The following is a 16650-nucleotide window of genomic DNA, read 5'->3' as shown; positions in this document are numbered from 1 at the left end:
GTTTCTCTGAAGCAGCAGTGTTGTCTTGGTTTGAGCACTGTTAAAGGCCACGTACTCAGTCCCCATCATGGCCAGCAAGCCTTGCCTTATTCACTTCCATGGCCACAGACAGTAGCCCTTGCCCCAGCAGCTATCAGGGTACTTTGCAAAAGTCCAGACCTAAAATTGGAAAAGCCATTTACTAGGCCTTTCATGGTTCATTATCATCATATCACATATGAAAAAAGACTATGGGAATATATCCTTGGGAAATGCTACTGGAAATAGAAATATTTTTGGGGAAACCTGGACAGTCATTGCCTAGGATTCTATGTAACTTTGAATAAAAAGTCAAAGTATGTTTTCTGACAAGTATTTCAGTCTTTCATAAAACTTTTTTTTTTTTTTTTTTTTTTTTTTTTTTTGGTGGGGAGCCGGGAGGCGGAGATAATCTTGCTCTGTTGCCCAGGCTGGAATGCAGTGGCATGATCTCAGCTCACTTCAGCCTCTTTCTTCTGGGCTGAAAGTGATCTTTCCACCACAGCCTCCTGAGTAGCTGGGACTACAGTTATGTGCCCCCATGCCCAGCTAATTTTTGTATTTTTTGTAGAGACAGGTTTTCATCATGTTGCCCAGGCTGGTCTTGAACTCCTCGGCTCAAGCAATTATCCTACCTCCACCTACCAAAGTGCTGGAATTATAGGCATGAGTAACTGCACCCAGCTATAAAGCTTTTAATAATTATGTCAAAGGAACAACATTATCAAGTCTGAGTGACTCAGAGGAGACAGTACTGATTTTCTGCTATTGTAGACTTCTGAAGATGATTGAATATTTCTAAATTTAAATATTTCTAAATTACCCCATTCTTCCCTTCTGAAAGGAACACACAGAAATAAGACCCTAGACCACTGTGGGATTTGCTGTCACAGTGGGCCTCTTCTGTTATATAAGCATCTCACCTTTGTAGTCCTAATGTGTTTGCTGTTAATGCTCAGTACAAAAGGGCAGTGTGGACATTACCTGTCCTCCACTGAGTCTTCTCTGTCCTTTTGAATGTGAGGACAGGGGCAGGTCTAGGCTTGTCTTGTGGCCCTTGATTTATTTATTTATTTATTTATTTTATTATTATTTTTTGGGGGGATGGAGTTTCGCTCTTGTTGCCCAGCCTGGAGTGCAATGGCACCATCTTGGCTCACTACAACTTCTCCTCCTGGGTTCAAGCGATTCTCCTGCCTCAGCCTTCCGAGTAGCTGGGATTACAGGCATGTGCCACCACGCCTGGCTAATTTTGTATTTTTAGTAGAGACGAGGTTTCTCCATGTTGGTCAGGCTGATCTCGAACTCCCGACCTCAAGTGATCCGCCCACCTCAGCCTCCCAAAGTGCTGGGATTACAGGCATGAGTCACCACGCCAGGCCGGCCCTTGATTTTTTATCCCAGCACTCAAGTGTGTATGAGGCATCTGGTTACTGGTGTTTGTAACCATTCCCTTGAGCTCCTCCAAGAAGAACCAGCAAAGTAACTAACTTTCAGTAAGAAAGATGGGATTCCTATAATAGTCCACAGCTGTGACTATATTTGTGGCATAGAAGACAGTGGCCTTTCTGTTAGCAGAAAGTATGAGCATTCTGATAGCTGTTTGAGGCCTCCCTGGCCATGGCATATGTGTGGCTGTTCTGTACATAAGAGGAATTAACTATTTTGTATAACATTTGATAAATCAGTCATCTTGGAGGGGGTGTGTGAATGTGTTAGAATTTTATATGTTTATTTGTGTGTGTATGTGTGTATTAGTATCAATAAGCTTGAGTATGAGTTTGGTTGTGAGTCGCGTATTTTACATTTATGTGTCTTAACTGTATAAAAATCCAGTGAAAGCCCAAAAGGCCATAGAGGAGAGAAATTCATAAATATGATTCTTCTTTTGCCTGATTTGAAATTTAATGGAAAGGTCAAATGAGATCCAGACAGGAAGCCTGTGCAGAGAGAGAAAACCAGTGTCTCCTGAGGTTTCTTCTGGCTTGTTTATTAGTTGTCTGAGTCCCTCATTGGTCCCAAGAGGAGTTAGGAAAGAGAAGGAAGGGAACCTCTGTCACAAGCTGGAGTGGAGCCGGAGGTCCCAGAGTGGTGGCAGGACTCATATCTACATGATACAATCAGAGGGCCTCACTGCTTTAACACAGAAATTGGAACTCAGATTTAGCCCTAATCACTATGGCTCTGAGGCCACCATGGGTAGGAAAGGTGGAATCCATACAATCTTAGGACTTGGGGTGGAAAAGAATTTGGATGTAATCCAGTTTATCCTCTCCACAGTGTTTTTTTTTGGGGGGTGGGGGTGGGGGGGGTGGACATAGTCTTAGTCACCCAGGCTGGAGTGCAGTGGCTCAATCTTGGCTTGCTGCAACCTCCGCCTCCTGGGTTCCAGCGATTCTTGTGCCTCAGCCTCCTGAGTAGCTGAGACTACAAGTGTGTGCCACCATGCTCAACTGATTTTTGTATTTTTAGTAGAGACAGGGTTTCACCATGTTGGCTAGGCTGGTCTCGAACTCCTGACCTCAAGTAATCCACCTGCCTTGGCCTCCCAAAGTGCTGGGATTACAGCCGTGAGCCACCACGCCTGACCAAGATTAATCTTTACTGTTGTGTGTGTCACATCTTCTAACCTTGATTCTTCTTTTTTTTTGAGACCGGGTCTCATTCTGTCACTCAGGCTGGAGTAGGGTGGCGCAGTCACAGCTCACTGCAGCCTCAACCTGCCGAATTTAAGTGATCCTCCCACCTCAGCCTCCTGAGTAGCTGGAACTACAGATACGTGTGCCACCAGGCTCGGCTAAGTTTTGTAGTTTTTGTAGAGATGTGGTCTCACTGTGTTGCTCAGGCTGGTCTCGAACTCCTGGGCTCAAGCGATCTGCCTGCCTTGGCCTCCCAAAGTGCTGGGATTACAGGTGTGAGCCACCACACCTGACCTTCTTGATTCATATTTATTTAAATTATCTGCTCTCCCAAAAGGAATCTCCTGACTTTGGAAGCATGGATTCTAACTGTAAAGGATACAGTGTGTCTTTCATCCCTAGGTTTCTTCTTGTTACAAAAGAAGGACTGCTCAGAAATATGACACTGATTTCAGATATCAAAATATCTGAGGGAACTATCTAAATTTCCCTTAGTGGATATGGAGGGAGTATCCAAATATCTGACTTCAGGGGGATTTAGAGCAACATCTTAAGAAGCCATTCAGAGATAGATGTTGACAAGAGTGTCACCTGATCAGTGTTGGTGCTTGTGTTAGTCTATTTTGTGTTGTTATAAAGGAATATCTGAGGCTTAGTAATTTATAAAGAAAAGAGTTTTATTTGGCTCCCAGTTCTGCAGGCTGTACAGATAGCATTGTGCCAATATCTGCTGTCGCTGAGGGTTCAGAGAGCATCCAGTTGTAACAGAAGGGGAAGGAGACAGTCACGTCACAGCGAGAGGGAGAGAGCGAGAGATGGGAGGGAGGCCACTCTCTTAAACAGCCAGCTCCAGTGTGAACTAATAGAGCGAGAATGCACTCATTACTGTGGGGAGGGGACCAGGCCATTCATGAGGGGGTCTGTCCCCATGACCCAAACACTTCTCGGCAGGCCCCACCTCCAACATTGGGGGTCACATTTCAACATGAGATTTGGAGGGGACAGATACACAAACTGTATCAGTGCTGCCTTGTCATAGCCTCTTAGTATGTTAGAGTTCGAAGAGAACTTGTTAGTCATCTAGCCCAGAATTTGTTGACCTCAGCGCTGTTGACATTTTGACCATATAATTCTTCGTTGTGGGGGTCTGTACTGTGCATTGTAGAATGTTTAGCAGCATTCCTGGCCTCCACCCACTTGATGCCAGTAGCAATCCCCTAACTGTGACAATAAAAAACATGTCCAGGCAGAGCGTGGTGGCTCACGCCTGTAATCCCAGCACTTTGGGAGGCCGAGGCCGGTGGGTCACCTGAGGTCAGGAGTTCGAGACCAGCCTGGCCAACGTGGCAAAACCCTGTCTCTACTAAAGATACAAAAAATAGCCAGGCATGGTGGTGCATGCCTGTAATCCGAGCTACTCGGGAGGCTGAGGCAGGAGAATTGCTTTAACCCGGGAAGTGGTGGTTGCAGTAAGCCGAGATCACACCACTGCACTCCAGCCAGGGCAACAGAGCAAGTCTCCATCTTAAAAAAAAAAAAAAAAAAAAAGTCCAGACATTAGCCACTAATCTAGGCCAACCCTCATATGTTACAGATCTGGCCATGTAATTTATGGCATTATACAGGTGGTTAGTGCTCAAGCTGGAACAGACCCAGGCTTCCTTATGGTGGTCTTTTTATTGCATTGTATCATTCTCTGTCTTTTTATATTTACTTTACAGCCTCAAAAGATAGGTTCAAAGGTAAAATTCCTTAGCGCTTTGGCACTCTTCCTGGTCCTTAGTGGTGAAATGCCTGAGTAAATAGATCAGTTGTCACCAACTAGGGACTACTAGAGGACAAGTCAGCTACTGCAAGTTCTACTGAGAGGCAGCTTTATTTGTTAAATGCCTATTGATAGCCAGATACAATTGTAAATGTTTATCACTTCATTCACGTTCTGTTAGATCTATATTATTTACTCCATTTTATAGATAAAGAAACTGAGGCACAGAACATTTATAAGACTTGCCAGTAAGTGGTGGAGCAAGAATTCAAATTCAAGACTGTTTAAATTTTATGTCATTTCCACTAAACCTCACTGACTCTCAAAAAAAAAAAAATACCATTTAGCCTACTAGTGATCTGATCATCTCTTTATGTATATTTGATATAATTTCTTAAATACCCTAAAAGGTAGAGGATTTTATCCCCCTTTTATAGTGGAGGAAATTTAGGCTTAGAGAAGTTATATGATCTGCCAAAGTTACATAGTAAGATGTGAGTTCTAGATGTGAACACAGGATCATCTGACTGCAAAGTTCATATTCAACACTATGCTACAGTACAAAAAGAAAATGAAGGATATGGGAAAAGGAAGAGTTGGAAAACTGGAGAGGGGGAAAGAGAGAGAAAAGACTATAGTGAATGGGATGTGGTTGGGGATTATAGCACCTGTCTTGTCCATTACCCCTTGACCCTGGTGTCAGCTTCCCATTTTTTTTCTTTTTCTTTTTTCTTTTTTTTGAGACAGAGTCTCTGTCAACCAGGCTGGAGTGCAGTGGTGCGATCTTAGCTCACTGCTACCTCCGCCTTCCAGTTTCTGGCAATTCTTCTGCCTCAGCCTCCCGAGTAGCTGGGATTACAGGTGTGTGCCACCATACCCGGCTAATTTTTGTATTTTTAGTAGAGACGGGGTTTCTGCATGTTGGCCAGGCTCGTCTCGAGCTCCTGATCTCAGTGATCCACCCATCTCGGCCTCCCAAAGTGCTGGGATTACAGGCGTGAGCCACCACACCCGGCCAGCTTTCCATTCTTTTTTTTGAGATGGAGTCTTGCTCTGTCGCCCAGGCTGGAGTGCAGTGGCGCCATCTCGGCTCAGTGCAAGCTCCACCTCCCGGGTTCACGCCATTCTCCTGCCTCAGCCTCTCCGAGTAGCTGGGACTACAGGCGCCTGCCACCACGCCCGGCTAATTTTTTGTATTTTTAGTAGAGACGGGGTTTCACAGTGGTCTCGATCTCCTGACCTCGTGATCCGCCCGCCTTGGCCTCCCAAAGTGCTGGGATTACAAGTGTGAGCCACCGTGCCTGGCCCAGCTTTCCATTTTTAAGGCAAGTCATTATTGGTCTAAATGCTGTTTTCAGTATTTGTTAATATTTGGACTTGCAGCAGAAGCTTTTCTTCAAAATTGGCCTGTATTTTTTCTGGCTTGAGTCTGTATTAAAGTCAATTTGCTTCTCTGAAATTAAACCTGGACTTGAATTCAGGCAGTCAGTTATTGACTAGCTTACTTTGGGCAAGTTGCTTATCCTCTTTGCATTCTAGTTTCTTCATCTCTAAAATAGAGATCATATATGCCTCAAAGAGTTATTGCGAGGAGGAAATGAAATAATTAAAGTGCCCAGCCCAGTACTTGGCACCTCGGCATCAAATGAGTTTGTGAGTGCCTGTGCCTTGGGTCGCTGCTGTGATTGCCATTATCATACATAGTACAAGAGAAGCAAGGCTCATGATATTTTTCTGAGTTGAACTAGATTTGGAAACCTCTTTTTTGAATCTGGTTATGATCGCTTCTGGGACCATCCTGCTCCATTTGGAAAACTAACTTCCCTCCCTTCCTCCTGGTGAGGAACATGTGTTGGAGCAGGAGTCCTCTGCTCCAGTGTATTGTGTTTGGGTGACTGTGTGTTTGTAAAACTTTCCATGAGGAGTATTAGCTCAGCTTTACCCTCCAGGGCCTGAAAGTGGCTGTTTAAAACAAATGCAGACTGAGTCAACAAAAATCATGAACAAAAAGCTAACCGCTCTTCATGGAAAGAATTGCTCCTATTCTTCTGGAAATCTTTATTTTAAAATGGTCTGTTACTTAGCTAAAACACTTGTAGCATTTCCAGACCAAAAAAAAAAAAATCACATTGAGTGAGCAGGAGATTTTTGTCTGAATTCAAAACAACAACTGTCTCCAAAATTGAAAGTATTTTAGTAGTAATATGGTTGTGCTGCTTTTTTTTTTTTTTTTTTTTTTTTTTGAGACAGAGTCTCACTCTGTTGCCCAAGCTGGAATGCAGTGGTGCGATCTCGGCTCACTGCAAGCTCCGCCTCCTGGGTCCACGCCATTCTGCTGCCTCAGCCTCCCGAGTAGCTGGGACTACAGGCGCCCGCCACCACGCCCAGCTAACTTTTTTTTTTGTATTTTTAGTAGAGACAGGGTTTCACTGTGTTAGCCAGGATGGTCTCGATCTCCTGACCTCGTGATCCACCCGCCTCGGCCTCCCAAAGTGCTGGGATTACAGGCATGAGCCACCGCGTGGTTGTGCTTCTTGTTGTTATAATATTTGTTTGGTCTCCACAATATACTGAACACCAAACAACACACAGAATACCTCATTACCTATGTCAAGGAGCCCTGAGAGAGAGTGAGCAAGTGAGAGTGAGAGAGACAGATGGAGAAAAGAGAGTGTGCTATAGATTCTTTGGTGAATATCTTTTCTAATTCTGGACTTCGGTGTGAGGATGTCAGGAACCTGGAGAGGCTTCAGAGGGAAGCCACACATACTCCCCGAAATGATTACAGGGCTGGACTGCAGGAACCAAGAGGAGCCACTATTAGTGTAGTATTACCTCATGGACATTCCGCATGCGATTATTCAATAAAGGAATGTTGATCCTGCGATGGGAAGGCAGAGATGATAATGCCCCATAAGTTCTGAACATGAGGAGTTTTACAGTTTCTGGAACATGAGAACCAGCTGGTCTTTGTTTTCATTAGGATAAAAGAGAAGATTTCAGTTAAATTGCAGAAAATTGTATGTAACTAGGACACGAAGAGTAACTTGTACAGAATTTTTGAATCCTGATACATAGTAGCTAAATAGCTTGACTTTAGAATTCCAGAATATTAATACTGGAAGAAATGTTAAGAGACCATTCAAGATACTTACTTTCAGGTTGAAGGTCTAGAGAGACAAAATAACAGTTACAAGTTTTTTTTGTTTGTTTTCTTTTTGGCAAGTCCAGAATTGTTCTTGATGTGGCTGGGAAATCCTGTTGTTTATTCTAATGGTAGCGGCCATGAACTGCAACACAATGGTCCTAGCATAACAGGTAATGTGCCACTAGCAGAATCTCAAGAAAAGATCTTGTTCTTTAGATCTAACCTGTCCCTGGCTCTGTAGTCAACTGGGATAAGGAAATGGCACCATTGCCATCTAGTAGTATGGGGAAGTATTCCATACCTGTTGTTATGAGTTCTCTAATGTGACCAGGTGTGATTAGATACTGCTGCCATAAAAGCAGCATTTCTGTTTGGGAAACCCCAACCCATTACAAAATGATAACAAGTGATCTATTATCTGCTGCCTCAGAAAGTAAGCAGCATGAGCTGGAGAGATGGACTGTGACCCTCACTTCTTTTATGCCTTACTTTTCTTGTATCTGCTGAACTTGGAGTGTGAATGAAGGCTTTGGGGAAGGTGGAAGAATGACTGAAACTGAAGAGGTACCTTTGAGGAGCTAGAGGAGAGGGAAACATGAAGAACAAACTAAGGTGAGGAGGAATTTGAGAGCTCACAGAGGGGTGGGCACTGTTAGGATTGTGTCACTTTTTTACAGCAGGTATCTCCATTTTAGGGATAGGAACAGGCTCAGATTTGTTGCATTATTGTTTAAGGTCATACAACCAAGTGATGGAAGCAGCAATCAAACCTTGACTGTGTGACTCCATGGTCCAAGCTCTTGCACACTATACCACATACAACTCTATTCCTGTATTTCCAGTGCTGCACATCTTCCATTATCAATCAATGGCTATTAATTATTCAATTAAAGGTTCAGTGGATGACTGACATGATAGGACTCTGCCTTCTTGAATTTTGCTGCCTGTTTTGGGAAGGCCCCATAGTTTGCCTAAGTTAAAGAACCACAGATGCCAATCAGTTTCTTTGTGCATCCCCTTTTTCTGATGCATGTATGTGCTAGAGGAGCTGGGGAGCATGTGGATTCAAAGCAGCATTTTCTCTTGAATATTTGCCGAGCTTTGTACATTCCATCACTAGTGCTGTTTTTTTTCCAACCAAGATGGAGACAGAAGTCAAAAGGAGAAAAGTTTATAAGAAAAAGGCTTTTTGTGCAGTAATCAGTTGGAGCTCTGCAGAGCTGAGTGGAAGAAGGGAGGGGTTACCTTGAGTGTTTCAGTATGTCCCTCTACCAGCAGCACAGCTGTTTGGTTCCATAAGCATGTCCGTAAGCTGGATTTTAATCTAATTTGTTTTTTCCCTCTTTAGAAACTTGACTGTGAATCTTTAAAGAGTAATTTTCAGACTCGTAGAAACATCTGAAAGATAGAGATTCTTGACAATGTTTGCTGCTCATGGCACATGCCTATGCAAAAATGAACAGTGGAAACTAGAGAAATCTTTTTTTTTTTTTTTTTTTTTTTGAGACAGAGTCTCGCTGTCGCCCAGGCTGGAGTGCAGTGGCGCGATCTCGGCTCACTGCGGGCTCTGCCCCCCAGGGTTCATGCCATTCTCCTGCCTCAGCCTCTGGAGTAGCTGGGACTACAGGCGCCCGCCACCTCGCCCGGCTAATTTTTTGTATTTTTAGTAGAGACGGGGTTTCCCTGTGTTAGCCAGGATGGTCTCGATCTCCTGACCTCGTGATCCACCCGCCTCGGCCTCCCAAAGTGCTGGGATTACAGGCGTGAGCCACCGCGCCCGGCCTAGAGAAATCTTTTAAAATGCCAAAGCTTATGTGGATTTTTCCTCCTGTCAGACAAGGGTAATGGAAATTCCTTGTGGTCGCTAGAGCCCATGAGATCCAGGCTGGAGAGAGAGGTTATCTGTAGGGGAGACATGCCCAAAGCTTGATAGTCATTTGCAGATGACCAAGGGCAGCCTAAGCATAAATAGAGTTCCTAAGACAGTTGTCCTTGATGTTACCCCATTTTTCTCTTGCTTGGATCTGCAGTGCTGAAAATTCCTTATACTCGCCCTTTGTCCTTAAACTTGGGTTTGTGCTGGGTTTACAGCGATTGTCAGTTAATTGCTTGAGGAAGAGAAGTATGATGATGGTGATGATTACTTTGAGAGTCTTTGGACAAAATGATTTGCAAAATCATCTAAACAAGAGGATATAAAATGAACAGCAGCCCTTTGAGCAAAAGATCTTTATGTCCACCACAGTAGACAGGCATGCACAGGCAGACAGTGCTAACAGGTGCTAAATTTTCTTCCCACATACTTGCACAGTAAGCCTGTGTCCAAGTACCCTCTTAACCCTATTTCTGTAGTCCTGTTTGGGGGAGCCAGTGTAGCTGACCAACAAAAGGCTCCTTCTAAATACAACATTCAGAAAAGGGTTCAGAGAAAGTATGGGGAAAAAAATGGTTTCTCTCTAGTTCTGTGCTCAGCAGAAAGCAGATAACGGTATAAATGAAAATGTCAGCTAATTGATTAGCTTATTAAAATATTTTGCTTAAAGGCAATGTAAGATAACGGCAAAATATTCAAACAGTACAGAAGACTATAATGGTAAAACTAGAAAAGCCTTCCCTTTCTATACCTCCCACTCATCTTATTCTTTTTTTCTTTTTTTTTTTTTTTTTTTTGAGGCGGAGTCTCGCTCTGTCACCCAGGCTGGAGTGCAGTGGCGCGATCTCGGCTCACTGCAAGCTCCACCTTCCGAGTTCACGCCATTCTACTGCCTCAGCCTCCCAAGTAGCTGGGACTACAGGCGCCCACCACCACGCCCGGCTTATTTTTTGTATTTTTAGTAGAGACGGGGTTTCACCGCGTTAGCCAAGATGGTCTCGATCTCCTGACCTCGTGATCCACCCGCCTCGGCCTCCCAAAGTGTTGGGATTACAGGCGTGAGCCACTGGGCCTGGCCACTCATCTTACTCTCTAAATGTATCCATTGCTTACAATTCTTTTGGTATCCTTCTCGATAGCATCTATTTCTTATTTTTCAAAGGAGTTAGCATATTAAGGAAATTGATTCATCTGTCATAGATACTGCAGACATTTTCCCTGTTTATACTTTTGTTTTGATTCTGTTTATGATTGTGTGTGTGTGTATACATATTTTGTTTGTTTGAGACAAGGTCTCGTTCTGTTGCTCAGCCTGGAGTGTAGTGTCGTGATTATGGCTCACTTTAGCCTCGACTTCCCCGGCCTAAGCAATCCTCTTACCTGTCTCCCATGTAGCTGGGACCTTAAGTGTGTACTACTACTCTTGGATAATTTTGTAATGCCCAAGCTGGTCTTGAACTCCTGGGCTCCACCTTGGCCTCCCAAAGTGTTGGGATTATAGGCATAAGCCACCGCACCTGGCGCATGCATATATATGTATATATATATATTTTTTGAGATGGATTCTCACTGTGTCACCCAGGCTGGAGTGCAGTGGTGCGATCTCGGCTCAATGCAAGCTCCACCTTCCAGGTTCACACTATTCTCCTGCCTCAGCCTCCTGGGTAGCTGGGACTACAGGCGCCTGCCTGCCACCACACCTGGCTAATTTTTTGTATTTTTAGTAGAGACGGGGTTTCACCATGTTAGCCAGGATGGTCTCGATCTCCTGACCTCAGGTGATCTGCCTGCCTCGGCCTCCCAAAGTGCTGAGACTACAGGCGTGAGCCACCGTGCCCGGCCCAGCCTATATTTTTAATGTAGTCAAATTTATCAACCTTTCTCTGTGGCTTCCTGGTGTGTTAGGCTTAGAAAGGCTTTCTCACTCTGAGATTATAAATGTATTCATCATGTTTTTTTTTTTTTTCCTGGCATGGTAATGAATTTTTAAAATATTTACATATTTAATGTATTTGAAATTCTTTGGCATAAAAAATGAGGTAGGGCTTCAGCTTTGTATTTTTTCCCCAGATAAGTATCCAGTTGTCTGAATACTATTAGTTCATCTATTTTTTATTGATATACATATTTTGGGGGTACATGTGATATTTTGATACAATCTGTCATGATCAAATCAGGGTAGTTAGGATAGCCATAGCCTCAAACATTTATCTTTGTGTTGGGAGTGTTACAATTCTTCTCTTCATTGAAATATACAATAAATTATCATTACTTGTAATTTTCTTACTGTGTTATTGTATACTAGACATACTTCTTCTGTCTAACACAGTACCATTTATTGAACACCCATTCTTTCTCCACTGAAGTGAAAGGCTACTTTTATCAGTTAATAAATTCCTATATATATTTGGGGTCTCTGTTTTTTTTTTTTGGAAACCAAGTCTCACTCTGTCATCCAGGCTGGAGTGCAGTGGCACAATCTCAGCTCACTGCAACCTCCGCCTCCCAGGTTCAAATAATTGTCCTGCCTCAGCCTCCCAAGTAGCTGGGATTACAGGCCCCCACCACCATGCCTGGCTGATTTTTGTATTTTTAGTAGAAACAGGGTTTCACCATGTTGGCCAGGCTGGTCTCAAACTCCTGACCTCAGGTGCTCCACTCGCCTCGGCTTCCCAAAGTGCTGGGATTATGTGAGCCACCGGGCCCAGCGTATACTTGGGGGTCTCTTTTAAAACTCTGTTTTTTTTCCCTCAACTGTATTTTTGTGCCTGAACCATACTGTTTCAGAAAGTTTCAAATATACATGAAAACACCATCTTGTTTCACTACTTTTTAATATTGGTGAGGGCTCATTCTTTCTCAGACTGTCCTAGTTATTTTGGTTATTGCCCTTCCCCCAAATGCCATATATTTCTCTGCTTTTGCTTATACTGGCTCCTCTTCCTAGTGTATATTAATACATCTCACCTCTCCAGTTTCTATCGTACAAAATACTGCTTGTTCTTTAAGGTTCAGTTAAAATGATGCTTTCTCCTTGAAGTCACCATCTCGGATTCTCATAGTATCTTGTTACTCCCTTGTGATACATTCTGTTTACTAACTAAAGTTAATGCTCTTTGGATACAAGGCTTATCTATTTTATTAGTCTGAGTGATCCTTGAAGGCAGACTAGGTCTCATCTATCTTTGAACATGCCACATTTCCTAGCACAGTGACCATTCATTCATTCATTCAGTAAGCATTTAGGAAGCAACACATGGGGTTTAGTGCTGCGAGGAATACGGAGTAGTAGATGTGATTCCTGCCCTCAAAAAGGCAGGAATTACAGTCTTATTGGTATTACCAGGCTTTAGGTACGTAAAGATCATCAAGAATAACAAGCATTTAAGTGTTTTTTGTTTGTTTGTTTTTTTGTTTTTTTGTTTGTTTGAGACGGAGTCTTGCTCTGTCCCCCAGGCTGGAGTGCAGTGGCGCGATCTCGGCTCACTGCAAGCTCCGCCTCCCGGGGTTCACGCCATTCTCCTGCCTCAGCCTCCTGAGTAGCTGGGACTACAGGCGCCCGCCAACACGCCCGGCTAATTTTTTGTATTTTTAGTAGAGACGGGGTTTCACCCTGTTAGCCAGGATGGTCTCGATCTCCTGACCTCGTGATCCGCCCGCCTCGGCCTCCCAAAGTGCTGGGATTACAGGCTTGAGCCACCGCGCCCGGCCAAGCATTTAAGTGTTAAATCGTACTTAGAGTAAGTACTTAAGGAATCCAGAGGAATAACATATCCAAAGTTTGTTTTGAATGAGTTCAGGGAAGTTCATTTTGGTTGGAGGGGACAGCTTGAAGACTCTAAGGCAGGAATGTACACGATGTGTTTGAGGGAATCAGGTGGTGCTAGTCTGGGTGAAACTAAGAGGATATAGTCACAGTGCCCATCTTTCCAAGTGTTTCAGGAGGCCAGACTCCTACATTTCACCTCTAAGCTGGTCCAGACTCCTAGAGGAGATGAAGACAAAACGGTTTCTCTGGTACAATGATAAAGTAGTTTCAGGAGCGTACTGGATACTTAGTTGAGTCCCCCATATATAGGACATGTCATCACTCCCATTCCAGGAAGCAAGAAAGGGAGGATGGATGCTTTCCCTTTAGATAATTTGGAGGAGCTATGAGGACTTTTAATCTGAGGAGAGGAAGCAGTGTATACTGGATACAAGGTTATAGGTCACAGAAAAAGCATTCTTCACTCAACAAACATTTGTCTATTATATGCCAGGGATGGGCTAGGTGCTGGGTAAACAAATGGGGGGTGCGCATGCGTGTGTGTGTGTGTGTGTATGTGAGAGAGAGAGAGAGAGAGAGAGGGTTTTGCTTCGTTTCTTTCTTTCTTTTTTTTTTTGAGACCAAGTTTTGCCCTTGTTGCCCAGGCTGGAGTGCAACGGTGCGATCTTGGCTCACTGCAACCTCTACCTCCCGGGTTCAAGCGGTTCTCCTGCCTCAGCCTCCCGAGTAGCTGGGATTATAGGCATGCAACACCATGCCCGGCTAATTTTGTATTTTTAGTAGAGATGGGGTTTCTCCATGTTGATCAGGCTGGTCTCAAACTCCTGACCTCAGGTGATCTGCCCGCCTTGGCCTCCCAAAGTGTTAAGATTACAGGCATGAGCCACAGTGCCCAGCCTGCTTTGTTTCTTTATCTCACTTGATGTATCTGTTTTTCTACAGGAGGGTTTTCTGAGCAAAACTCTCCATTGACCCTCTGTTAATATATTCTTTATTTCACCTATCAGTACAAAGATGGAGAGTGTGTTTGATTTATATCCCACAAACCCTATAAAATTAAGTCTAGTGTCAGCAGATGATCTGCCAAAAATTTACATTTTGCCTATGGACTCTAGGCAAAATGTATGGACCCTAGAGCCTATTTTACTTTATTTTATTTATTTATTTATTTTGAGACAGTCTTGCTCTGTCACCTGGGCTGGAGTGCAGTGTTGTGATCTCAGCTCACTGCAACCTCTGCCTCCGGGTTCAGGTGATTCTCCTGCCTCAGCCTTCTGAGTAGCTGGGACTACAGGTGCGTTTCACCACGCCCGGCTCATTTTTATATTTTTAGTAGAGACAGTGTTTCACCATGTTGGCCAGGCTTAGGTCTTGAACTCCTAACATCAAGTGATCCACCCACCTCAGCCTCCCAAAGTGATTACAGGCGTTAGCTACTGCACCCAGCCTAGAGCAAATTTTTAATTTAGTATTTGTTTCCTACACCAAAGGCAGGCAGAGTCTTTGTCAGGCATGGCAATAGTATGCTCTGGCTTCTAGAACATCGCTGGGTGACTTTATCTCTTAAAGCCAAAGTCAGAAATTGATAATTTACTATGAAATATTTTGGGGCATTTCCAGTTGCAGGTCTTCATATACCTGGCTAAGGTATGTTCAAGGTAGAGGGGTCGTGACTGCAAGTTGTCCAGGTTCTTGGTGTTTTGAAGAAAGAATTGGACAAAACGCCCAGTAAAGCAAAGAAAGAATGAAACAACGAGAGAATGAAGGCAGGGATTTATTAAAAATGAAAGTACACTCCACAGTGTGGAAGCAGGCTGAGCACTGACTCAAGGGATCAGATACAGAATCTCCTTGGATGCAAATACCCTCTAGAAGTTTTCCCATTGGCCACTGCATGCTCACCTCATGTAAATGAAGTGGTAGCTTGCAATCTGTCTGATTGGTTGCAGAAGCAGCCAATCAGAGCCTGAACTGAAGTTACAAAAGTCACACTGCTGTGCAAACAGAGGTTAGGATGAAGTTACAAAGTCCTACTTCTATGCTAAACGAAGACTCGGCCAGCAATCAGCTTGATTGGTTGTAGACAGCAACCATTCAGAGCTGTGGAGTGAAGTTACAAAGTTGCAAATGAAGCCAAGACCCCAGACTCCTTCATCCCACCCCGTTTGTTACTTTTGTTACTTAGGCGTGGAAAGTCTAGGGTTTTCCTTTCAGTTTAGTTTTGGGAAGTCGGCGTGAGAGCCTTAGGTTCCCTGCCTCTAGACCCTAGTCTGCCTCATATCCAGTATGGATCCTTGCTACTACTTGCTGCTCTTTCTGAACTGCATTTTTTCGGACTGGAGTTTGGCCTCATATATTCTTTTCCAGGATCCAAAGTCAGAGGTGGTTGTTACAATATGTTGGCTCCAATTATTCTGTGATTTACATATATTTACACAAGCCCACTTTCCAGTAAAAATAGACTATTTATCTATTTTCGAGACAGAGTCTGCTCTGTTGCCCAGGCTGGAGTGCAGCCTGCCTCAGCCTCCTGAGTAGTTGGGACTACAGGCACAGAGTAGCTGGGACTACAGGCACATGCTACCACGCCTGACTAATTTTTGTATTTTTAGTAAAAATTGGGTTTCCCCATGCAAGCCTGGCTGGACTCGAACTCCTGACCCTGTGATCCTCTCAGCCTCCCAAAGTGCTGGGATTACAGGCTGCGCCACCGTGCCGGCCAAAAGTAGACTTTTTAGAATTGTGAGCAGGTGTGGAGGTGAAGAGGAAACAATTTGTGTCTTTGTTCTTGTAATCGCCAGATTACAAGGTTCTTGCCTGCTGCCCCATAGAGCCAATTTACCCAGACAGTGGAATCACAATAAAGAGTTGAATAAACACAGAGCCAGCTAAGCAAAAGCCCAGAGTTAATTACTCAAATCAGTCTCCCCGAATATTTGGAGACGAGGGTTTTTAAAGGATAATTTGGCAGGCAGGAGGCTAGGGAATGGGGAATATTGATTGGTTGGGTCTGGGATGAAATCATAGGGGTCAAAGCTCGTCTTCTTGTGCTGACTCAGTTCTTGGGTGGGAGGGCCACAAGACCAGATGAGCCAGTTTTGTAAGGTTTGGGTGGTGATTAGAATACAGGGTCTGAAAAATACTTCAATTCCTATCTTTGGTTTTGTAATAATGATGTTATCTATAGGAGCAATTGAGGAGGTTAAGAATCTTGTAGTCTCTGACTGCATGACTCCTGCACCATAATTTCTAGTCTTGTGGCTCATGTGTTAGTTTTACAAAGGTGGTCTGGTCCCCATGCAAGGAAGGGGTTTGTTTGGGGAAGGGGCTGTTACCTCTTTCAAAGTTAAACTATAAATTCCTTCCTTAGTTAGCTTGACCTGTGCCCAGGAGTGAACAAGGTAGCCTGGAGGTTAGAAGTAAGATGGAGTTGGTTAG

General features: G+C 43.9%; 1 protein-coding gene across 1 annotated transcript in view; it reads left to right on the top strand.

Moving 5' to 3' along the window:
• The window catches only part of STARD9 (StAR related lipid transfer domain containing 9), a 149154-nt gene that overhangs the window by 11461 nt on the left and 121043 nt on the right, over positions 1-16650 (top strand). The gene's annotated exons all lie outside the window — the stretch shown is intronic.

Source organism: Nomascus leucogenys, chromosome 6 (assembly GCF_006542625.1).
Source record: "Nomascus leucogenys isolate Asia chromosome 6, Asia_NLE_v1, whole genome shotgun sequence".
Lineage (NCBI taxonomy): Eukaryota > Metazoa > Chordata > Mammalia > Primates > Hylobatidae > Nomascus > Nomascus leucogenys.
The sequence above is the reverse complement of the archived record's forward strand: the minus strand, read 5'-3'. Positions and strand labels throughout refer to the sequence as shown.